Genomic DNA, 20,978 nt, shown 5'->3' with positions numbered 1-20,978 from the left:
ATTATTGCTCCTTCTGGGTGGATTTTGCTTGCCACTGCTCTAGTTAAAGCTAGCATACACATCTTAAAGGCAGTCTGCACCTTTTAAAGCTGAGGTGTATTCTGCATTTAGCAGCTGCTGGAACTACTTGTGAAGGCAACTGTGAGTGAAGAATGGCTCAACAGGGCAGAGAAAGGGCACCAATTTCTCGGATCCAGCACTTGAGGCCTTAAGATAGAAAGGATGAGATAGGCCCTCTACCCGCAGGGGGCCAGGAGGCCCTCTAGACACACAGTGAGAAGGCAGTGGGAGAAGATAGCTGAAGCGGTCACTGCCAGCAGTCTTGCCCCGAGGACCTGGATCCAGTGCAGAAAGAAGTTCAATGACTTCACATGAATGGTCAAGGTCAGTGAATGTATCTTCAAATGCCGTCTCCCACCAACTGCACCACTAGCCTCACACACTGCTCAATATACCAACCACCCTCCAGCAGTCTCTATCAATCATGACTCAAATCTCACATTCACAGCTTCACCTCACCCACACTTACCACTGCTGCAAGCCTCACACCTTGCATACACTGCCAGCTATTCAACCATGACAGGCACATCGCCCAAACACATTGCACCACACTCACTGACTCACACATCACCCAAACACATTGCACCACACTCACTGACTCACATCACCCAAACACATTGCACCACACTCACTGACTCACTACCCTCTCTCTTGCAGGGGAAAGTGGCTCATAATTGCAGGCAGCAGCAGCTAATCGGTGGGGGATGGGCAAGGCTGCATATCCTGACCCACCTGGAGGAAACAGTGCTCGACATCATTGGAGCGGCTGTAAATGATGCCGTGGTGAGCGGCGAGGCTGAAACCATTGACGATGACGGTATGCTCATACCTAATTCTCCTTCTCTCATCCTACTTCCTCCTCATCCCACAATCTCTTCTCACTTACAAGCTGCTGATGGTGTAAGCACGCACATCTTGCTTCCCCCCACCCCTCATCACATCCCTACCCTTTTGCCTTTCTCATGTCAGATACCCAAGAACACCAACCTGGCCAGCTAGTGCAGGAAGAGCAAGAGGAGAGTGATGGAGAAGAAGAGACACCATCACTCGATCGCACACTCGCAGGTACCAGCTCAGATACTGGCACTGCGTGTACTTTAGAGGGTAGTATAGAGGCGGAATCTGCATGTGGTGAGTCACTGGGCACGAGTGGCCTGCAGCCAGGACAGGGGGAAAGGGTACTGCAGGTGCCAGCTCCCCGGAGGACGAGATCGCACACGAGTTCTGTTGCAGAGGACTCAGATGAGGACTTCAATGTGGTGGTCTACAGAAGACGGGTGATGGGCATACACACAAAAACGCTTGGTGCATTGATAGGCCTGCCAGAGAGTCTGTTGTCACTGTCAAGGAGCATGGAGGAGTCTGGAACCAACTTTGCACAGGGCTTTGTGCAGAGCTTGGAGTCTATGATTTCCAGGATGGAAGTGATGGGCAACTCCTTTGCGCACTTGTGGACCCAACCATGATGCAGGATCTGATGGCCGATGTCTCAGCTTCCATTGCAGCACAAGAGGAAGTGACCCAACGTCTGAGTGCTGCAGTGGAAGCTCAGACTGTTCTCATGCAGGCTCAGCTTGTTGCCATGCAAGGTCAGACTGCTGCCATCATGGCTCCGTTTACAAGTGTTGAAAGGGGCTTGCAGGGTATCACAGCAGTCCAGCAATCTGCCCTCCAACAGATTACTAGGATTGCTGAGGCGCTGCCCCGGGGGAATGGTAGTGGCTCCGAGGAGAATGAACCTGCTGCCCTCTCTCGGGTTGACAGCATTCGTCCTCCCACCACTGCCACTCCGCCAGTGCCCTTGCAGCTGCCTGTCAGCCAGCTGGCCCAGACTGCCGCCGCCCATGCTGAGGTGGTGCAGTCTGCAGCCGGACCTTCTAGGCCCAGGGCTGCTCAAGGTCGTCCTGCAAGGCCATTGGCAGTCTCCCCCACTGAAAGTCAGCAGCCTTCCACCAGCCATGCTGCAGCCACTGGGGTAGCACTGCGTAGGAGCACTAGGACAGGCAAAGGCACAAGGAAGACAAGCACTAAGGGAATGCACAAGGGAGATTAGATGACATTGTTATATAATATTGGATTGATTGATTTATAAATTTGGTTTGGAATGGTTGTCTTGTGGTGGCTTTCATTTTAGCATTGTTGCCAAGAGGCCACTGTGCTGTTCCATGACAGAGGGATTGTAAGGTGGGGAAGTGTTGAGCAATGGGGCTTCATTCAGGGGAATCAGATTCAGATGATGCGCTCATGGACAATCTGTCCAGAGCGTGGATGTGAAGGCTGCCTCCTCCTCTTCCTCCTGAGGTGGTCACGGAACCCGTGGTGGCAAGAGTTGCGCCCTCATGATGGCCAAGTTGTGGCGGATGCAGCAGACCACCACGAAATGGGACACCCGCTCCAAAGCATACTGAAGGGTTCCTCCCAAGCGGTCAAGGCAGCATGGCCCGCATTATATGAATCCTGGCCACAAGTGGTGGGGTTGCGGAGGGGAGTCATCAGCCAGGCGTAGAACGGATCACCCTTGTCTCCGAGCAGCCACCCTTGGGTTTGACGTGGTAGCTGGAAGATTGCTGGCACACCGCCTGCCAGCACCTGCCCCCGTTGCTGTCCCCGGCCCCTGTGAAGCACCCCCCACGGGGTGCCGGCTGCTCTCTGTGAGCTCGGCACTCCTCTTGAGTGCGGGGCCCATTTGCCAGCACTCCTGATCCCTGGTGGCCCAGCTGGGTGCTGGGACGTGCTGTGCCAGGCCCCTCCCCTTTAAGAAGGAGAGGAAGGCCTACAGTACCGCGGCGTGATGCGTGCCGTGGCACGTAGCGCCACGGTTTTGGCTCGCAGCGCCCCACGAGGGACGCTGTGCACTTCCAGTAGCCCCAAAGGGGCCGCTACCGAATTTTTACCCCAAGAAGTCTTACTACAATTATATAGGGCATTGGCGAGGCCACACCTGGAGTAATGTGTACAATACTGGTCTCCTTACCTAAGGAAAGCCATACTTGCCTTAGAAGGAGTTCAACGAAGGTTCACTAGACTGGTTCCTGGGATGAGAGGATTGCCCTATGAGGAGAGATTGTGTACACTAGGCCTATATTCCCTAGAGTTTAGAAGAATGAGAGGTGATCTAGTTGAAACATATAAAATTCTTAAGGGGCTTGACAGGGTTAATACTAAGAAACTGTTTCCCCTGGCTGGGGAATCTAGAAGACGGAGTCACAGTCTCAGAATAAGGGGTGGGCCATTTAGGATTGAGATGAGGAGAAATTTCTTCACTCAAAGGGTTGTGAATCTTTGGAATTCTCTACCCCAGAAAGCTGTGGATGCTCAGTCATTGAGTATATTCAAGACAGATGTCGATAAATTTTTGGAAACTAAGGGAATTAAGGCATATGGGGATAATGCGGGAAGGTGGAGTTGAGGTAGAAGATCAGCCATGATCTTGTTGAATGGCGGAGCAGGCTCGAAGGGTCAAATGGCCACTCCTACTCCTATTTCTTATGTTCTTATGTCTCTTTGGACCGCCACTGTTTTTAGCTTTTCACCATTTAGAAAGTTCTCTGTGCTATCCTTTTTAGTTTCAAAGTGGATGACCTCACATTTACCTACATTGAAATCCATTTGCCACAGTTTTGACCATTCACTTAATCTATCGATATCCCTTTGTAATTTTATGCTTTCATCTACACTGCCTACAATGCTACCTATCTTTGTGTCATTGGCAAATTCGGATGTATGGCTTTTTAAGCCATCATCTAAGTCATTGATAAATACTGTGAATAGTTGAGGCCCCAACATTGTGGGACACCACTAATCACATCCTGCCAATTAGAGGACCTACCCATTATCCCTGCTCTATGTCTCCTGCCGCTCAGCCAATTTCCTAAACAGGTCAATAATTTGCCTCAGTTCCATGGGCTTCTACCTTAGTTAACAGTCTCTTATGTGTGACTTTATCAAATGCCTTCTGGAAATCCATATAAATAACATCCATAATAGACATTCCCCTGTCCACTACTTTAGTCACCTTCTCAAAAAATTCATTTAGGTTTATCAGGCATGACCTACCTTTCACAAATCGATGCTGGCTCTCTCTGATCAACTGAAAATTTTTGAGGTGTTCAGTCACCCTATCCTTAATTATATACTCTAGTAATTTCCTGACAACAGATTTTAGGCTAACTGGTCTATAATTTGCTGGTTTCCCTCCTTCGCCATTCTTAAATAGCAGAGTGACATGCACAATTTTCCAATCCAAAGGAAAGGTCCCTGAATTGAGAGAACTTTGGAAGATTATAGTTAGAGCATCTGCAATGTGCTCACCAACTTCCTTTAAAATCCTTGGGATGGAAACCATCTGGTCCTGGGGATTTGTCACTCTTTAGTGCCATTATTTTCTTCATTACTGTTATTTTACTTACATTAATTTTATTGAGTTCCTGTCCCTGACTCAATATTAGTTTCCTTGGGATTTCCGGCATGCTATCCTCTTCCTCTACTGTAAACACCGACACAAAATAATTCTTCAACATGTCCACCATTTCTTTATTATCATTGACAATATCACAGCTTTCAGTTTTTAAGGGGCCAACATTGCTCCTGACTACCCTCTTTTAATTAATATAATTGTAAAAATTCTTTGTGTTGATTTTGATATCCCTTGCAAGTTTCTTTTCATACTCCCTTTTTGTAGCTCTTACTGTCTGTTTTGTGACCCTTTGCTGTTCTTTGTATCTTTCCTATTCGCCAGGATCTGCTATTTTTTGTATTTATGTAAGCTTTTTCTTTTAGTTTAATGCTGTCCCTCACCTCTTTAGTTGTTCATGGCTGGGTTTTTTTGGCAGGTAGAATGTTTACTCCTCAGGGGTATAAACTGGTTCTGTGTCATATTCATTTCTTTTTTGAACATCTCCCACTGATCCTCTGTCATTTTACCCATTAACAGATTTGCCCAGTTTATTGTGGACAGTCTGCCTCGTCCCGTTGAAGTCAACCTTACCTAAATCTAGAATCTTAGTAGCTGTTTCGCGTTTCTCCCTTTCAAACACTACATTGAATTTGATCATGATATGATCGCTATTGGCTAAATGTTCATGCACCATTAGGCTGTTAACTAAATCTGGCTCATTACTCATTACTAAATCTAATATGGCATGCCGCCTTGTTGCTGCTAGGACATATTGTTGGAGAAAACTATCCTGGACACACTCAAGAAATTCACTACCTTTCTGACAGGTGCTAGTCTGCTTATCCCAATCTATATGAAAGTTAAAATCCCCCATTAAAACCACTCTGCAGTTGTACAGGGCCTTGGTGAGACCACATCTGGAGTATTGTGTGCAGTTTTGGTCGCCTTATCTGAGGAAGAATATTCTTGCCATGGAAGGAGTTCAGAGAACATTCACCAGGCTGATACCTGGGATGGCAGGAATGATGTATGAGGAGAGATTGGGTCGATTGGGCTTGTACTCGCTGGAGGTTAGAAGAATGAGAGGGGATCTCATTGAAACTTATAAAATTCTGGCAGGACTGAACAGATTAGATGCAGGGAGGATGTTCCCGATGGTTGGGGAATCCAGAACCAGGGGTCACAGTCTAAAGATAAAGGGTAGGCCTTTTAGGACAGAAATGAGGAGGAATTTCTTCACCCAGAGAGTGGTGAACCTGTGGAATTCTCTACCACAGAAGGCAGTAGAGGCCAATTCATTAAATACATTCAAGAAGGAGTTGGATATATTTCTTAAGGCTAAAGGGATCAAGGGTATGGGGAGAAAGCACGGACCGGGTACTGAACTTGGATGATCAGCCATGATCGCATTCAATGGCAGAGCAGGCTCGAGGGGCCGAATGGCCTACTCCTGCTCCTATCTTCTATGTTTCTATGTTTCTGCCTTTACTACATGTTTGTCTAATCTCTGCATTTATACAATCTAGCATCTCACAGTTGCTACCAGGGGGCCTAAACACAACTCCCACTACAGTCTTAAATACTATCCTATTTCTTAATTCTACCCATAAATTCTCCACTGCCTGCTTACCTCTCGTTATATCCTCTCTTTTCATTGTAATTTCATCCTTAATCTCTAAGGCTACTCCTCCCCCTCTGCCATTTTCTCTATCTTTCCTGTAGACCTTATAACCTGGTATATTTAGTTCCCAGTCCTGACTGTCTTGCATGTCATACCCTCCAATTTGAATTTGTGCCTGCAGTTCATTCAATTTGTTCCTTATACTCTGTGCGTTTGTACAAAGAATGCTTATTTGGGCCACACACCCTAGCCTGTCCTTCAGCTCTAATGTTTTACTCACGTTTCTTATTTCTCTCTCTCCTGGAGTGCCTAAAGCACAATTTATAACTGTTACTCTACTATCTTCCCTTTTGTTTGAGTTTGAACTATTATTTGTACTACAATTTCCACCTGAGCACCCCCCCCCCCATTTACTAGTTTAAAGTCCTTATGACCGTCCTATTTATCCTTTCCACTAGGACCCTGTTCCCAGACCGGTTCAGGTGGAACCCATCCCAACAGTACAGTTCCTTCCTGTCCCAATACTGGTGCCAGTGCCCCATGAAACGGAACCCCTCTTTCCAACACCACTCCTTTAACCATGTGTTCACTTTCCTAATCAGCTTATCCCTATGCCAATTTGCATGTGGCTCAGATAATAATCCAGAGATTATAACCCTTGAGGTCCTGTTCTTCAATTTATCTCCTAGTTCCTGGTACTCCCAAACAGGGCCTCTTGCCTACTCTTCCCTATGTTGTTGGTCCCAACATGGACCACAACGACTGGATCCTCCCCCTCCCTCTCCAATATCCTTTCAAGCCGGTTCAAGATGTCCCTCACCCTGGCACCAGGTAGGCAACATATCATGTGGGACTCTCGATCTTGCTTACAAAGGATGCTATCTGTCCCTCGAATTATAGAATCCCCTACAACTACCACATTACGCTTCCTCTCCTCCTCCTCCCCCCTTTGGTCAGCCTCCTGCTCCAAAGTGCCATGGTTCACATTCTGGCTGTCCTTATCCTCACAAGTAGCAAGTACATTGTACCTGTTGGATAGGATCAGTTTCTGTGGATCCTCATTCTCTTTCTCACCTGGATTCACCTTACTCTGCACACTATCGGTCACACCAACCACATCTGAACCTGCACCTCTCTGAGGTGTGACCGAGGTCTGGAGCAAACTGTCCAGATACTCCTCCCCCTCCCTATGTGTTGGAGCGTCTCCAACTCGCACTCCAGCTCGATGACTCTGAGCTGGAGAGATTCGAGACGGAGACTTCTCCTGCAGATGTATTTGTTCGGGACAGTCACGCTGTCCACAAACTCCCACATGCTGCAATCCAGACACACAACCTGCTCTGCCATATCTCAGTCTAACCTTGTTTTATTTATTTAATTAGTTAAAGTCTTTATTCAAATGATTATTTATAGTTATATTAATTAGTTTATCTAGTTAAGTAACTAATTTAATAAAGTGCATTAGAGTTTCCCAGCTCTTAGTTTAAAACATTGTCCTAGCTTAGAGAGAAAAACCCATTAATACTCACCAACCAATCAGCTGATGTCCTGTGACATCGCTCCTTGTTCTTTTGTTGTTTTTGAATTCGCAGGAATTGTACTGCCACTGCTCAAGTCCGTACTGTCCTCGGGTCCCGCTCTGTTTATACTCTGCTGTCTCCGCTGCCGCTGCTCAGGTCCACACTGTCCTCTGATCCCACTCTGTTTATACTCTGCTGCCTCCGCTGCCGCTGCTCAGGTCCACACTGTCCTCGGGTCCCGTTCTGTTTATACTCTGCTGCCTCCACTGCTGCCACTGCTCAGGTCCACACTGTCCTCGGGTCCCGCTCTGTTTATACTCTGCCGCCTCCGCTGCTGCCGCTGCTCAGGGTTCTATGTAAAATGGGTTTGTGCCGTCTCAATTCAGTCCCCCTTAAGGCCCTGGCTCTCCACATTATGGGGTCCTGAAGCTTACGGGGTGCCCCATGTGGTCAGTGCTGTGTAAAAGACCCAAAAATACCTCCAGCAATTGGACTCTGGATTTGTTGTGCACTAGGCTCATTAGAGCTCCAATTCATGAGCAAATGAGTAGAGAACTCCAATAATGTGATTTACACACCTCACTAGTATTGCATAGGCTATGTGTAGAATTATTTATGATTTTCACACTTCCCACGTTAGGTGTTGGATGGGGTTCATAGACCTAAATCCACCTTAACAGAAAACCACACAGATACTATCTCTGACAGAGATCTCTTATCTAACCATTAACATACGGATTAAATAAGAACCCAACTTAACCTGTCCTGGAGTCTTCAAGTGCCCGGTGATCACTTGAAGTTTGTTGAAATCTTTAGTCGTCTTCTCTTTGATAGACCAGGGCACATTTGTCCTGGCCGACTGCAGTAAAAAACGAGGTACTGTGTTAGTTCTTATATTTTTTGTGTTCAGTCTCCCCTCGTGGCTTTCACATTTACAGGTCAATGATTGGCTCCTTCAAGCATGGCTTTTCCCCTTCTTGTTCATTATAGTTTATTGGGTTACTTCATTATGCATGTCACTTGTTGCAGTATAATGAGGGTTTTTTTTGTCTGAGTAATGTCTGTTAAAAATGTTCCTCCATATTTCTCTTCTCAATTTGCATTTTAAAGTGGTATAGCCATAATTAAAAGATCTCCTTTGTAATAAAGTTCTTATTTTCCTTCATAAACACCCATATACAGTACAATAGACACTGCAATGCAGGACTCTTCCCTTCAGATGGGTCTTTACTCTTAAAGGTACACTACTGGGGTAATAGGGTGGTGCAGTTGTTTAGGCATTGGCCTTTCACCTTTAGATTCAAATCCATCCCAGAGTGATAAATTGACAGTCACCTCCAAGGATTCTATGTGAAATTAATCTGGGCAGTCTCGATCCAGTTCCTAGTAGGCGTGTGACATTTTTTTCCATTTCCCACACCAGCCTCTCTGAATGAGATTGCCGATTAGTGCCACCCCGATGCCAAGTACCCATGACTTTACCCCCACTGCCAATCTAACCCCAAGAAAACCCCTTTCACTGAACTTTTGTCAGCAGTACGCCACAACATCCTCCCGCATCAATCGACCCCCTTCCCAATGCTCTGACGCCCCACCATTGCTATTTCAGTGCTGCCACTCCCTAAGTCTACCCTCTCACCACATCCAGACCAACCATTCCTCTCCTAGTCCTACGACACCCCACCACTGCCATCTCCTTGCTACTATAACCAAGCCCACCTTCCCACCACACCCAGCATCTCTCCACTCATGCTCCCACATCCCAGGACCCCTTTCCCATTCCTCCCCCACCCAGGATTTAGTTCTTCCAAACTTCTCTCCCACAGATATCTCCCATTACTGCCCCTGATGGGTCTCATACATCCTGCACTCCCTCAACAAAATCCCTCCGGACACTGCCAAGTAAATCCAGCTCAGGTCTCACTTCCCCACCAAAATAATTCCTGGCCTTCTGATTATTCTGACTCACCCAACCGAAATACGAGCCCAGGCCCACCTGCCCCACTTCTGCTTCTTCTAGCTAAATCCCGCCAAGGCTGGCGCCCCATCCTGCTTTTACCACCTTCGGCACACTTCACACTCCTCCTGACTCCACAAAAATTGTTGTAAAAAATACCTTTTGGGGCCGTTTACTAAGCGGCCTCCAACGGTCCATTTAAGGACAGTTAGTTAGGCCATTTAATGCTTGGTACCATTGGGTGGAGTGTGCGTGGCACGTGTTCCATGTATTAGTACACAAGCATAGCATCGGGGTCCTACAAGTGGCAATTTAACTATTTAGTTAAGGTTCCTGCTGTTTCAGGCAGGAGCACTAGTTGCCCATTTTGAGGTCCACCTGAAACACGTGTCAGGAGAGAATTCCAGATTTCTATTGCTCTTTATGTGAAAAGTGCTTCCTGATTTCGCTCCTGAATGAACTACAGTAGCTCTAATTTTAAGATTATCTCCTCTCATTTTTGATTCCCCACCCCACCTGAGGAAATCGTTTCTCTGTATCGACCCTGCCCTTTAAAGGTTCTACTTCATTGGAAATTCCACCCATGTGTGCATCACATTCCCTGCCTGAGTCAGTGTGCACACGGAACCTATTTATAATATTTATAAATGAGTTAACCATTTCTCGCTAAGATCCTTCCCTGGAGGAATGGTTTCTATTCACTCCATATCACCAGTGGCCATAGAGTGGATCATGAACATGGACTTTTAATGTTGCTTTTCAAGCAGCTATACGAAAGAAGAAGAATGATTAACTTCATGAACTCAAACAAGCTCAGTTCTTGACTTTGATTGCGTGCTGTTCCCACAGTGCAATGTGGCCTGTTGTCGCTGCAACAGAACTGCACAATTGGCCCCATAATCTTAAGTGTAACAATACATTGGCCCAGAAATTGGATAAGGCCTGAAAATGCTGCTGTCAAGGGCCAGTGCTATTTGCCTGCACCCGTTGAAAGTGTCTAGGCAGCACACACAATTCATACTGCCTCCTCATTATAATGATTGGAACGCTGATCGTGGCACTAAACGCGCTGCTGATTGGCTTAGTGCTCAACAGGTGGGCCAATATCGGGTGCAGTCTACTGGCCAGTAATGTTTGGTCTAGGCTCACTGCACTACTTAAAGGGGAGGTGCTTTGTTGCAGAAGCAACTCATTGTCAGTCAGGCTGAAGCCATGGCACAATAACCCAGAAAGAGAGGGAAGGTTTTTGGAGGCTGCACTGGAGGCCTTGGTAGTGGCAGTTGAAAGAAGGCATGATGTACTGTTCCCAAAGGGTGGCAGGAAGCCATCCAAGGCTACCAGTAGAAGGCTCTGGCAGGAGTTAGCTACCTCCATCACCGCCACCAGTGTCGTTCCAAGGACATGGATCCAATGCCGAAAGAAGTTCAATGACCTCACACAGCAGGTCAAGGTGAGTGAAGGCTCAGACTCTGCTCAATGCACCACACCCTCATCACTCACCTACCAACAATCTCGAGCTATCATAACTCATACCTCACAGTCATAGCTTCACTTCACCCTCACACACTTAACACTGCTGCAACATTCACACCCACATCTCACACCTTGCACACACTAACAACTATTCAACTATGGCAGGCACATCACCAAAACACATTGCACCACACTCACTGACACACTTCCCTTTCTCTTGCAGGCAAAGGTGGCTCATAACCGCTGGGAACAACAGCAGATGGGAGGCAGCCAAGCCACTATACAGACCCTCAGCCACTGGAGGAGTCTGTGCTCGACATCTTTGGAGGGGCAGTGACCGAGGCCATGGCAATGGGAGAGGTGGAAGCCCTTGCTGATAATGATGGTATGGTCATTCCTAATACATCTTCTCACATCCCACTTCCTGCTCATCCCACAATCTCCTCTCACTTACAAGCTGCTGATGGTGTATGCATGGATATCTTACTTTACCCCCCTCCCCTCACCACAACCCGACTCTTGTGCCTTTCTGCTTTCAGATACCCAAGAACTGCCAGCAGGCCAGCCTGTCCCTCATGCTGTGGAGGAGAGTGAAGGAGAAGAAGAAGAGACACCATCACTACATTTGACACTCGCAGACACCAGCTCAGAAACCAGGACTGCGCGGAATGTAGAGAGTAGTATAGAGGCGGGATCTGCACAGGGTGAGGCACCGAGCACGAATGGGCTGCAGCAAGGCCAGGGGGAAAGGGTAGTTCGGGGGCCAGCTCCCCAGTGGGTGAGTTTGTGCACAAGTTCTGCTACACACGACTCAGATGATGAACTCGATGGGGCGGCCTTCAGAAGAGTGATGGCCATGCACAATGAAATGCTAGGAGCAATAGCAAGCCTGCCAGAAAGCCTCTTGTCAATATCAAGGAGCATGGAGGAGTCCGGCTCCAACATCATTACGGGGCTTTGCACAGTGCTTGGAGCCCGTGATTTCCAGGATGAAAATAATGGACAACTCCAGGAGAGACCTTGTCAACCCAACCATGATGCTACGTGTGGTGGGCGATGTCGCGGTTTCCATTGCAGCACAGGTGGAAGCAACCCAATGTCTCAGTGCTGCAGTGGAGGGGCAGACTGCTCTCATGCAGGCTCAGCTTGCTGCCACGCAAGCTCAGACTGCTCTCATGCAGTCTCATGCACCGTGGTGGCTGGAAGATTGCTGGCACACTGGACTGACTCAGGACGAAGGCATTGTGACTGCTGCCAGGATAGAGGGCATTGACCATAAGGATGCGCTGGGTGTGGTCGCACAACAATTGCACATTAAGTAATTGGTAGCCTTTGTGGGTACAGAACATCTTAGGATTGGTATGAGGTGCCCACAAAACCACATGGGTCCAGTCGATGGTGCCCTGCACCATGGGGAAGCCAACTCCCCTGGAAAAGCCATGTGCGGGCTCCTCCTGCTTCTCTCTGTTCAGATAGAAGACACATAGGCCCTGATTTTCTGGCCGCCGTCAGGCGGCTTTTCATGGAGCCGGGGGCCGAAAATCGGCGAAAAAGCGGGTCGGGACCCCCCCCCGCCTGATTCCCCGCCCCGTCCGACTTTTGGACTGCCGTTTCCGCGCGCCCCGCTTCAGTCCCGGCCGCCGCTGGCGGGACTGGTCGTCGGAGAACTAACAAGCAATTATCTGCTTGTTGAAGTGGATTTTCCCGTGCCGTTGCGACTTTGGGGCTTTCCCCACCTGAAACCCGCCTGCGGGGAACCCCGCTGCTGAGAGCTGGCGTGAAAACAGCTGGCTTGCTTGCTTGCAGCAGCAGGTCGCTGAGGGCTGAAGAGATTTAAAGAGGCAGCATTTGCAGGCTGCAGGACCTTGTTGATCAAGACTTGGGGGAACTTTTTGAAGCCTTAGGAGCAGCTGCAGAAAGTTGGAGCCTCACACACTTCTCCAGTGTGAGCTCCTGGGAAGCCCCTCTCACCACCCTAACTCAGCGCCCCCTCAATGGAGGCATCTGCCAGAAGCATGGGAGGCCTTTGGGACGTTCCCTTCCTGGCATTAGAGGATCTCCAACAGCAGAGGCAGCAGCAGCAGAACCAGGAACAGCAGGATGAGCACCAGGAGCACCAGACTGCTGCTCACTCACCTGAAGCTGCACAGGCCAGAAGGGGCCAGCGCTTGGAAGTGGCTTGAGAGCACCTTGCTGCGCTTTAGGGGGCCAGTGGGACCCGTTTCTGCACTGGCAGTCCTACTCAGAAGGACTTCCATGAAGATCTGGTTTCTCTGTTCAACAGATGGCCAACGCTCCTCAAGAGATGTGATTCTCTTATGAGCACTCACCGGGGGAGAAATTGGGTGAGTAGCGCCACCTGTTAGCGCCTAAAGAGGCAGTCAGTGGCTGTAGCGCCACTGGCTGCGTCTCCGGCGATATTCAGTAGGGGCGCTAATGGTGGCGTTAGGCATTTGCGCTGCGCCGCCACCGATGACGTCATCGGTGTGCGCAGCGCCCCATTCGTGCCCCGTTCGTGATATTTGGTAGTGAACGCTGCAGTTGCGCCGCTCGCTACCCGCGCCCGGTTCACGGGGCCTTACTGTGCCGGCAGCGGCACAAGTTAAGGTGGAGGTGCGGGGCAGCCGCTTTTTCGGCGGCCGCCTGCCAGCACCTCCGTCCCCGGCCTCCTAACCGCGCCCCCCCACGGCATTGCCGGCTGTTTCCCGAGAGCCCGGCACTTCTCCTTGGTGCCGGGCTCATTTGCCGGCACTCGCGATCGGGGATCGCGCTGTTGCAGGCACCTCCCCCTTAACAGTGGGAGGAAGGCCTGCAGTACCGCAGCGTGCCGTGCCGCAGCGGGTGGCACTGCGGCACGTTGCGCTGCAATAATCAGTTTCAGCGCCCCAAGAGGGACGCGGAGCGCCTCGAGCCTCGCCCCGTCTCCCTCGAGGGACACTGAAACTGAATTTCTGGCGATCGGTATCACTCCGATCGCTGCGCTAAATCCTGCGCTCAGGCGACTTTTGCGCCACTTTGGCGCCCCAACCCAATTTCTAGGCCACCATGTTTTCCGTACCCTGGCGAGTTATCTCCTGCATGGAGGTTGCCAACCTTTCCATGGTGATGCGTTCATGCGCCAAAGGCTCTGCTCATGGTTGCTATGGACTCCTCCATTTGCTCAGCACTCGCAGCGACCCTGGAGACAAAACCTGCCAGAGACTCCTGCATCTGTGCATGGAGATCCATCACCTCTTCTCTTGCGGATGGACCCAGAGGCAGAGGGTCGTCATGCAGCACAGCTGAGCTGAGCTGGCAGAGTCCTGTGCCCTCCGACGAGGACTCTCCACTGCTGTCCCTGTCTCCAGAATCTGCTGAGGCTCACTTGTGAGCTGTGAAACACCAGGTGACAACACTACTCTATGTCCCAAAGGTCCCCCCGAGGTGTGAGTATCTGCGCTGGTGCTGGGTGCACTTACTTCTGCTGATGCTGCACCCTCAGAGGTTGGAGCTTCCTCTGAGGAGTCTGGCTGCACAGCCTCTTCCTCCTCCACAGTGAGGACGGGGGCTCTGGATGGTACTGTGGGGGAGTAAAGGAAGGAGATAGAGATGTAATGCCAAGGTTCTTCTGGTGACTCCCAGCGAGTTGGCATCTGCTGACACCTGCATCCATGCAGCATTGGTCTCAGTGGGAGGCCTCTTCCTCCCTGACCTAGGGAAGAGGACCTCCCTGTGGGCCCTAACCCCATCCAATAATGCCTGCAGTGAAGCCTCGTCGAATTTGAAGGCAGCTCGGCCTCTGCCGCTGGCAGCAGCTGGTGCAGGCTCCTCTGCCATTGTGCAAGAGTGGTTGAGAAGCCTGCAGAGGTGGAGAAGCTTGCTGGACACTTTGAAAGCACCACGAATGATGACATCATAGTGTGGGGATTTCTGACTCGAATTGGACAATTAGCAAGGCTTCCTATATGCTGGGAATTAATTGGCCACTTGAGGGAAAATTGCGTGGAGCTGGCTGACACTTTTTATGTGTGTCAGAAACCCCACATTCGGGGAAATCCGACCATTCCCCACACAAGCCGAAAATCGGGGCCATAGTCCCTGCTCCTGGTGTAGTGAGCCTCTGTGACCTCCCGGATGCAGCGATGGATGGCGAACTGCGAGATGTTAGGCATGTCTCCTGCTACAGACTGGAAGGATCCGCTGGCAAAATAATTGATGGCCACGGTGACCTGGAGGGCTACTGGGAGAGCCATGGTCACCCTACTCTGAGGCTGCAGGTCTGGTTGCAGGAGGTGGCAGAGTTCTGTGATCACCTCCTTGGTGAAGCGGAGCCTCCTAATACACTGCTTCTGGCTTAAGTGGAGGTAGAAGAAGGGCTCTTTGAAAACCCTAATTGGGTAAGACCTCCTGTTGAGAGGCTTCCTGGCCCTCCTCCTCCTCCTCCTCCCTCTGTGCGCATCTTCTCTTCTTCGCTGCCTCTGTTCCCTCTCCTGAAGATACTCGAGCACAAGGGGGACTGCAAGTACAGCCCCCATGACTGTGAACAAGTATTGTGAGCAGAAGCTTTTAAATAAGAATGAAGACGTTCTCCACTTGCACCAACACTCCTCGTCCCCTCAGAAACTTGAAACAAGTTTAGAAAGCTGCAAGAGTTACAGAAAGTTAAACAGAGTCAGTCAAACTGAAAAACCATGTAAGCTGCAAGTTGTTGATAATGATCCTTTTAAATAGCACTGCTCGGGGATCCTTCCTGTTACTGAATGCTTGGTCAGCTGGTCATAGAAACATAGACATAGAAACATAGAAGATAGGAGCAGGAGTAGGCCATTCGGCCCTTCGAGCCTGCTCCGCCATTCAATGAGATCATGGCTGATCATCCAAATTCAGTACCCTGTCCCTGCCTTCTCCCTATATCCCTTGATCCCTTTAGCCTTAAGAAATATATCCAACTCCTTTTTGAATATATTTAATGAACTGGCCTCCACCGCCCTCTGTGGCAGAGAATTCCACAGGTTCACCACTCTCTGGTTGAAGAAATTCCTCCTCATTTCAGTCCTAAATGGCTTACCCCTTATCCTTAGACTATGACCCCTGGTTCTGGACTCCCTGGCCATCATAAACATCCTTCCTGCGTCTAGTCTGTCCAGGCCTGACAGAATTTTATAGGTTTTGATGAGATCCCTCTCAATCTTCTAAACTCCAGTGAGTATAAGCCCAATCGACACAATCTCTCCTCATACGTCATTCCTGCCATCCCAGGTATCAGCCTGGTGAATCTTCGCTGCACTCCTTCCATGGCAAGAACGTCCTTCCTCAGGTAAGGCGACCAAAACTGCACACAATACTCAAGGTGCGGTCTCACCAAGGCCCTGTACAACTGTAGCAAGACATCCTTGTTCCTGTACTCGAACCCTCTTGCTACGAAGGCCAACATACCATTTGCCTTCTTAACCGCCTGCTGCACCTGCATGCTTACCTTCAGTGACTGGTGCACAAGAACACCCAGGTCTCTTTGCACTTCCCCTTCTCCCAATCTATTGCCATTCAAATAATAACCTGCCTTCCTGTTTTTGCCACCAAAGTGGATAACCTCACATTTATCCACATTATAGTGCATTTGCCATGTTTCTGCCCAATCACCCAATCTGTCCAAATCGTACTGGAGTTTCTCGACATCCTCCTCACAGCTTACCCCCCCCACCCAGCTTTGTGTCGTCTGCAAATTTGGAGATATTACATCCAATTCCTTCCTCCAGATCATTAATATATATTGTGAACAGCTGAGGTCCTAGGACCGATGTAGTGTATGTACCCGTCTACCTTTAAGGGAACTATTGAATGTAACCGTTCACCTTTAAGAGAACTACTTTAGGTGTGGCACTATTTGTTTGGCTTCTGTACACTGTAATACCGATAGTGACCACACCAGTATATAAGTGTTGTGGCAGGATTGCTGGGGCAGATTCGCCCTGACCTTCGAATAGTAAAGACCTGTTTGTTTGTTACTCCTGAAGTCTGTGTCGTTATTAACCGTACAACCCACAGACTTTACAGTGGCGACGAGTCCAATCGTACCCTGCGGCAAGACTACCAAAGCAACGAAGAGCGTCGAAGAGAGGCAACCGCCCTCGTCGTGCTGCTGAAAGAAAACACGAGGCTGCAGCAGGAGGAAGGAGGAAGACTTTAGCAATAAAAGCTTCCATCTGCAACAGGCACTGACTACCCTTCTACCACGGTGCGGAGTGAGCCGATCAGCTGGAAACAAGGCGGCCGCGGAGACTGTGAGTAGGGGAAGGTGTAGAGAATATCCGGAGGATAAGGGCTGTGCACTCGACCACGGTCGAGGGGGAACGGAGCCGGTCAGAAAGTCGGGTCCAACGGCGTCGTGAGACAGTCGGACCTCGATCGGCGGGAAAAGCCGGGCAGCGACCGCAGCCACGAAGCGCTGAGACTGGGAGTAGGCGCGGGAAGAGAAACCCAGCTGCAGCCGGGGAGGGAAACACCGGTCTGCGAGAGGGCTGGGAGGCGAACAGGAACCGTGCGGGTGGGAGAGAGAGACAGAGCCGAGCAAGGGGAGAGAGACTGCGCGAGAGCCAGTCCAGCGGCTGAGCTGTTCTCCACCAACGGGGTACCCAGAGCCGGTAGAACCGAACGTGCGGGAGAGGGAGAGACAGAGCCGAGCAAGGGGAGAGAGACTGTGCGAGAGCCAGTCCAGCGGCTGAACTGTTCTCCACCAACGGGGTACCCAGGGCCGGTAGAACCGAACGTGCAGGAGAGATAGCGACAGAGCCGGGTACGGAGAGAGAGACTGCGCGAGAGCCAGTCCAGCGGCTGAACTGTCCTCCGTTAACGGGGTGTACCCAGCGCCGGTAGAGCCGTGCGGGCGGGAGGAAAAGACAGAGCCGAGTAAGGGGAGCTGTGCGAGAGCCAGCCCAGCGGCTGAACCTGTCCGCTGTGGGGAAAGCGTACCCCTTCCACCAGGAAGAAACGCGGGAAGCCGCCATTAGGCGGAGGAGACGACAGAAGCGGGAAACCGCCATTGAAGTGGGCGGGGAGAGAAAGGAAGAGCGGGAAACCGCCATTTTCGCGGGAAAAACACCATCTTAACTGACATACCGCCATTGAAGTGGGCGGGGAGAGAAGGAAAGAGCGGGAAACCGCCGATTTCGCGGGAAAACCGCCATCTTAGAAATAAACAAATAAATAAGAATACTTAAAGAAATACTGGTGCTGCTCCCAAGGGAAGAAAGATGCCTAAGCGAGGGAATATTAACGACTTTAATTCTGAAATAGAAGACTGGGCCATGTACGTGGAACGCATAGAGATCTATTGCGAAGCCAACAAAATAGAGGAAAACGACAAGGCGATAACATTGCTAAACTCGATGGGGGCAAAAACATACGGGCTCTTGAAGCATCTAATAGCACCAGATAAACCAGCGGATCAGACCTTCGAAGAGATTGTGGCTGTGCTGAAGGACCACTTGAACCCCACACCGTTGATGCTGGCTGAACGATTCAAATTCTATGCAAGAACGCAGAGGAAAGACGAAAGCAATGCGGAATACTTGGTCGAACTGCGTAGGCTAGCGAAATACTGCCAGTTCGGAGGGAATCTGACAGAAGCACTGCGGGACAAGTTCGTATGCGGATTGTCCAAAGAAGGGACGCAGAAGCGACTACTGGAAGAGAACGACCTCACACTGGACAGGGCTGTCCTTATAGCTGCATCGCACGAAGCCGCAGCGAAAGGAACGGCGGAAATGCAACTAAAGGCGGCGGCACTCGGGGTGGACCAAATTACTTCAAGCACAACAAAATGCTACCGTTGTGGGAAGACAACGCATGACCAGAATCAATGCTGGTTTAAGAACCAAGAGTGTAGGAAATGTGGCAAACTGGGTCACATCGCGAAGGTATGCCGGTCAGGGAAGAAGACCAACAATCAAAGGAAGCCACCACAAGAAAAGTACAACAAGGTACACAAGGTGGCTGAGAAGAGTTCAGACGAACAGAATTCAGACTCAGACCCAAACAACCAGGAGCTGGGTAGTCTGAGAATCCACAATGTGGGTAAAGAAACGGATCTACAAACCATCTGGGTCATACTAAAAATAGCTGGAGTCCAAGTAAGGATGGAGCTGGACACTGGATCAGCTCTATCAGTCATCAACCGAAGGGACTACCACTGGCTATTCTCTCACATACCTTTAAGAAATACCAAGTTCGTATTACAGACATACACGGGGCATAACGTATACCCCATGGGGAAAATAAGAGTCAAGGTGAGAGATAGGGGTAAAGAACACCCAAGAATGAACTTGTATGTATTACCTGAAGGAGGACCACCACTTCTAGGACGGGAGTGGATTAAGAAAATAGATATGGAATGGCACTACCTAAAAGCCATAATGAGGGAGGACTCGGTGCAAGCTATCAGCTCAGATTCTGAAATGGATGACGATAAGACCAATTCAAATATGGAAGACAAGGCTAAAAGGGACTTGCCGACGATGGGGAAGGAAACGAAGACATGCAGAAGGACTTATGTTACCAAGAAGAATAAAGCTGCAGAGCAGAACTCCAGGTTGACAGAGAATTCTGAGCCTGTTCAAGCAAAGGATTCATCCACGACGGAAGAACACCGAGTTCGGACTCAAACTTATGTCAAAGTACGACAACAATTAGAACAGTTGAGTGACCGTCTCGTACAAGAGATGAAAAATATGGAAAAGTTCTGGGACACCGAATGGGAGAACCTGGAAAGACAACAGAGACAGCTAGCTCAAGCAGAGAGCGACCATAGAGCCATCGTGGCCAAATACCAATCACATTCCCCTGATGCTGTTCAGGAGCTAGAATATTTACAGAACGAACCAAAGGAAGAGGAATCTTCAGGAAGCCAGGATTTTATCCCAGTTCATCTCTACGACTCGTTGCAAGCAGAGTGTAACAAGTTGAAAGAACAGTATGAACAGGCCCAGACTACAATCCTGGAAGGGGTTAACTCGGCAACCTCCGAAAAGCTAGTTTTAGTGAAAGCATCTGAACAGCTAAAGGTTGAACATGAGCGAGAATTACAAAGGCTGCAGGAAATGTTTGATGAGCTCCAGGCCAAGACAGACTCATCGGTAGAGATTCCATCCATCGATGAAAGATTAGAGGTGGAAGACATAGCAGAACATGAAATTCAAGATGTCCAAGAACTCATTAAATTATTGAAGGCAACCCAGGACAAATATGAGGCGGCAATGGCCGAGGTTCAACAACTTGAAGAACATATTCAACTAGGAATCCGGGCAGTGGAAGGAAAGGCAACTGGAAGGATCACAGAGACTGTAGGAATGGCCCCTGAACAGGAGTTAGAGAACATCAAGGCGCAACTTCTTCGAGCGCTTAAAACCAAAGTACCGGAGGAAAGGAAGGTGAAAACATTGGAGGGAAAGGTGGATGAAATGGAGAAGACTCTAATCCACAGTGTCCCCGTAGAAGAGTTAACGGCCAGCCAACTCTTACACACGCTGAGGGACAAGACTCCAAAATGGGAACACGAGTTTCAGGGTTCAAAGGGAAAGAATTCGGAGCTTCCAAAAGTCACGGAGATAGCTGAGGTGGCAACACAGCTTTTACAAGGATGCCAAAAGTACGCTGAATTGCGTCAAGGGGAACAGAAGGGGGTGGAAACAGATACTCCAGTAGAAGGATTAAATAGCCTGACAACGAAATCCCCGATGGAAGGGAAGGTATTGAACTCACAAATGAGGCCAGTAGTGAAGGAATGGCAGACATCCCCGGAAGAGCGGAATGAATATGAATGTTTGAAGAAGTCTTTTCAAGAAAGATGGTTAGGGAAGGAACCACCGTCGGCTAACGTCCAGATGGATAAGAAGGAAGTAGAAGGGCCTCTCACTGGCCTAACTCAGGACGACCCCGAATATTACCATGACCTGTTGAGTGACACTGAATATTACG

At 49.5% G+C, this 20,978-nt stretch overlaps 1 protein-coding gene and 1 pseudogene across 2 annotated transcripts in view; both read left to right on the top strand.

The window, feature by feature from the left end:
* The window catches only part of lrrc2 (leucine rich repeat containing 2), a 160,573-nt gene that overhangs the window by 102,779 nt on the left and 36,816 nt on the right, over nt 1-20,978 (top strand). The window lies entirely within an intron of this gene.
* LOC147124310 (uncharacterized) lies at nt 2,263-13,356 on the top strand (annotated as a pseudogene).

This window comes from Somniosus microcephalus, chromosome 1, assembly GCF_052327205.1.
Source record: "Somniosus microcephalus isolate GS21.2 chromosome 1, FLI_Smic_1.0, whole genome shotgun sequence".
NCBI lineage: Eukaryota > Metazoa > Chordata > Chondrichthyes > Squaliformes > Somniosidae > Somniosus > Somniosus microcephalus.
Note: the sequence above shows the minus strand (reverse complement) of the source record. Positions and strands in the feature narration are given on the sequence as shown.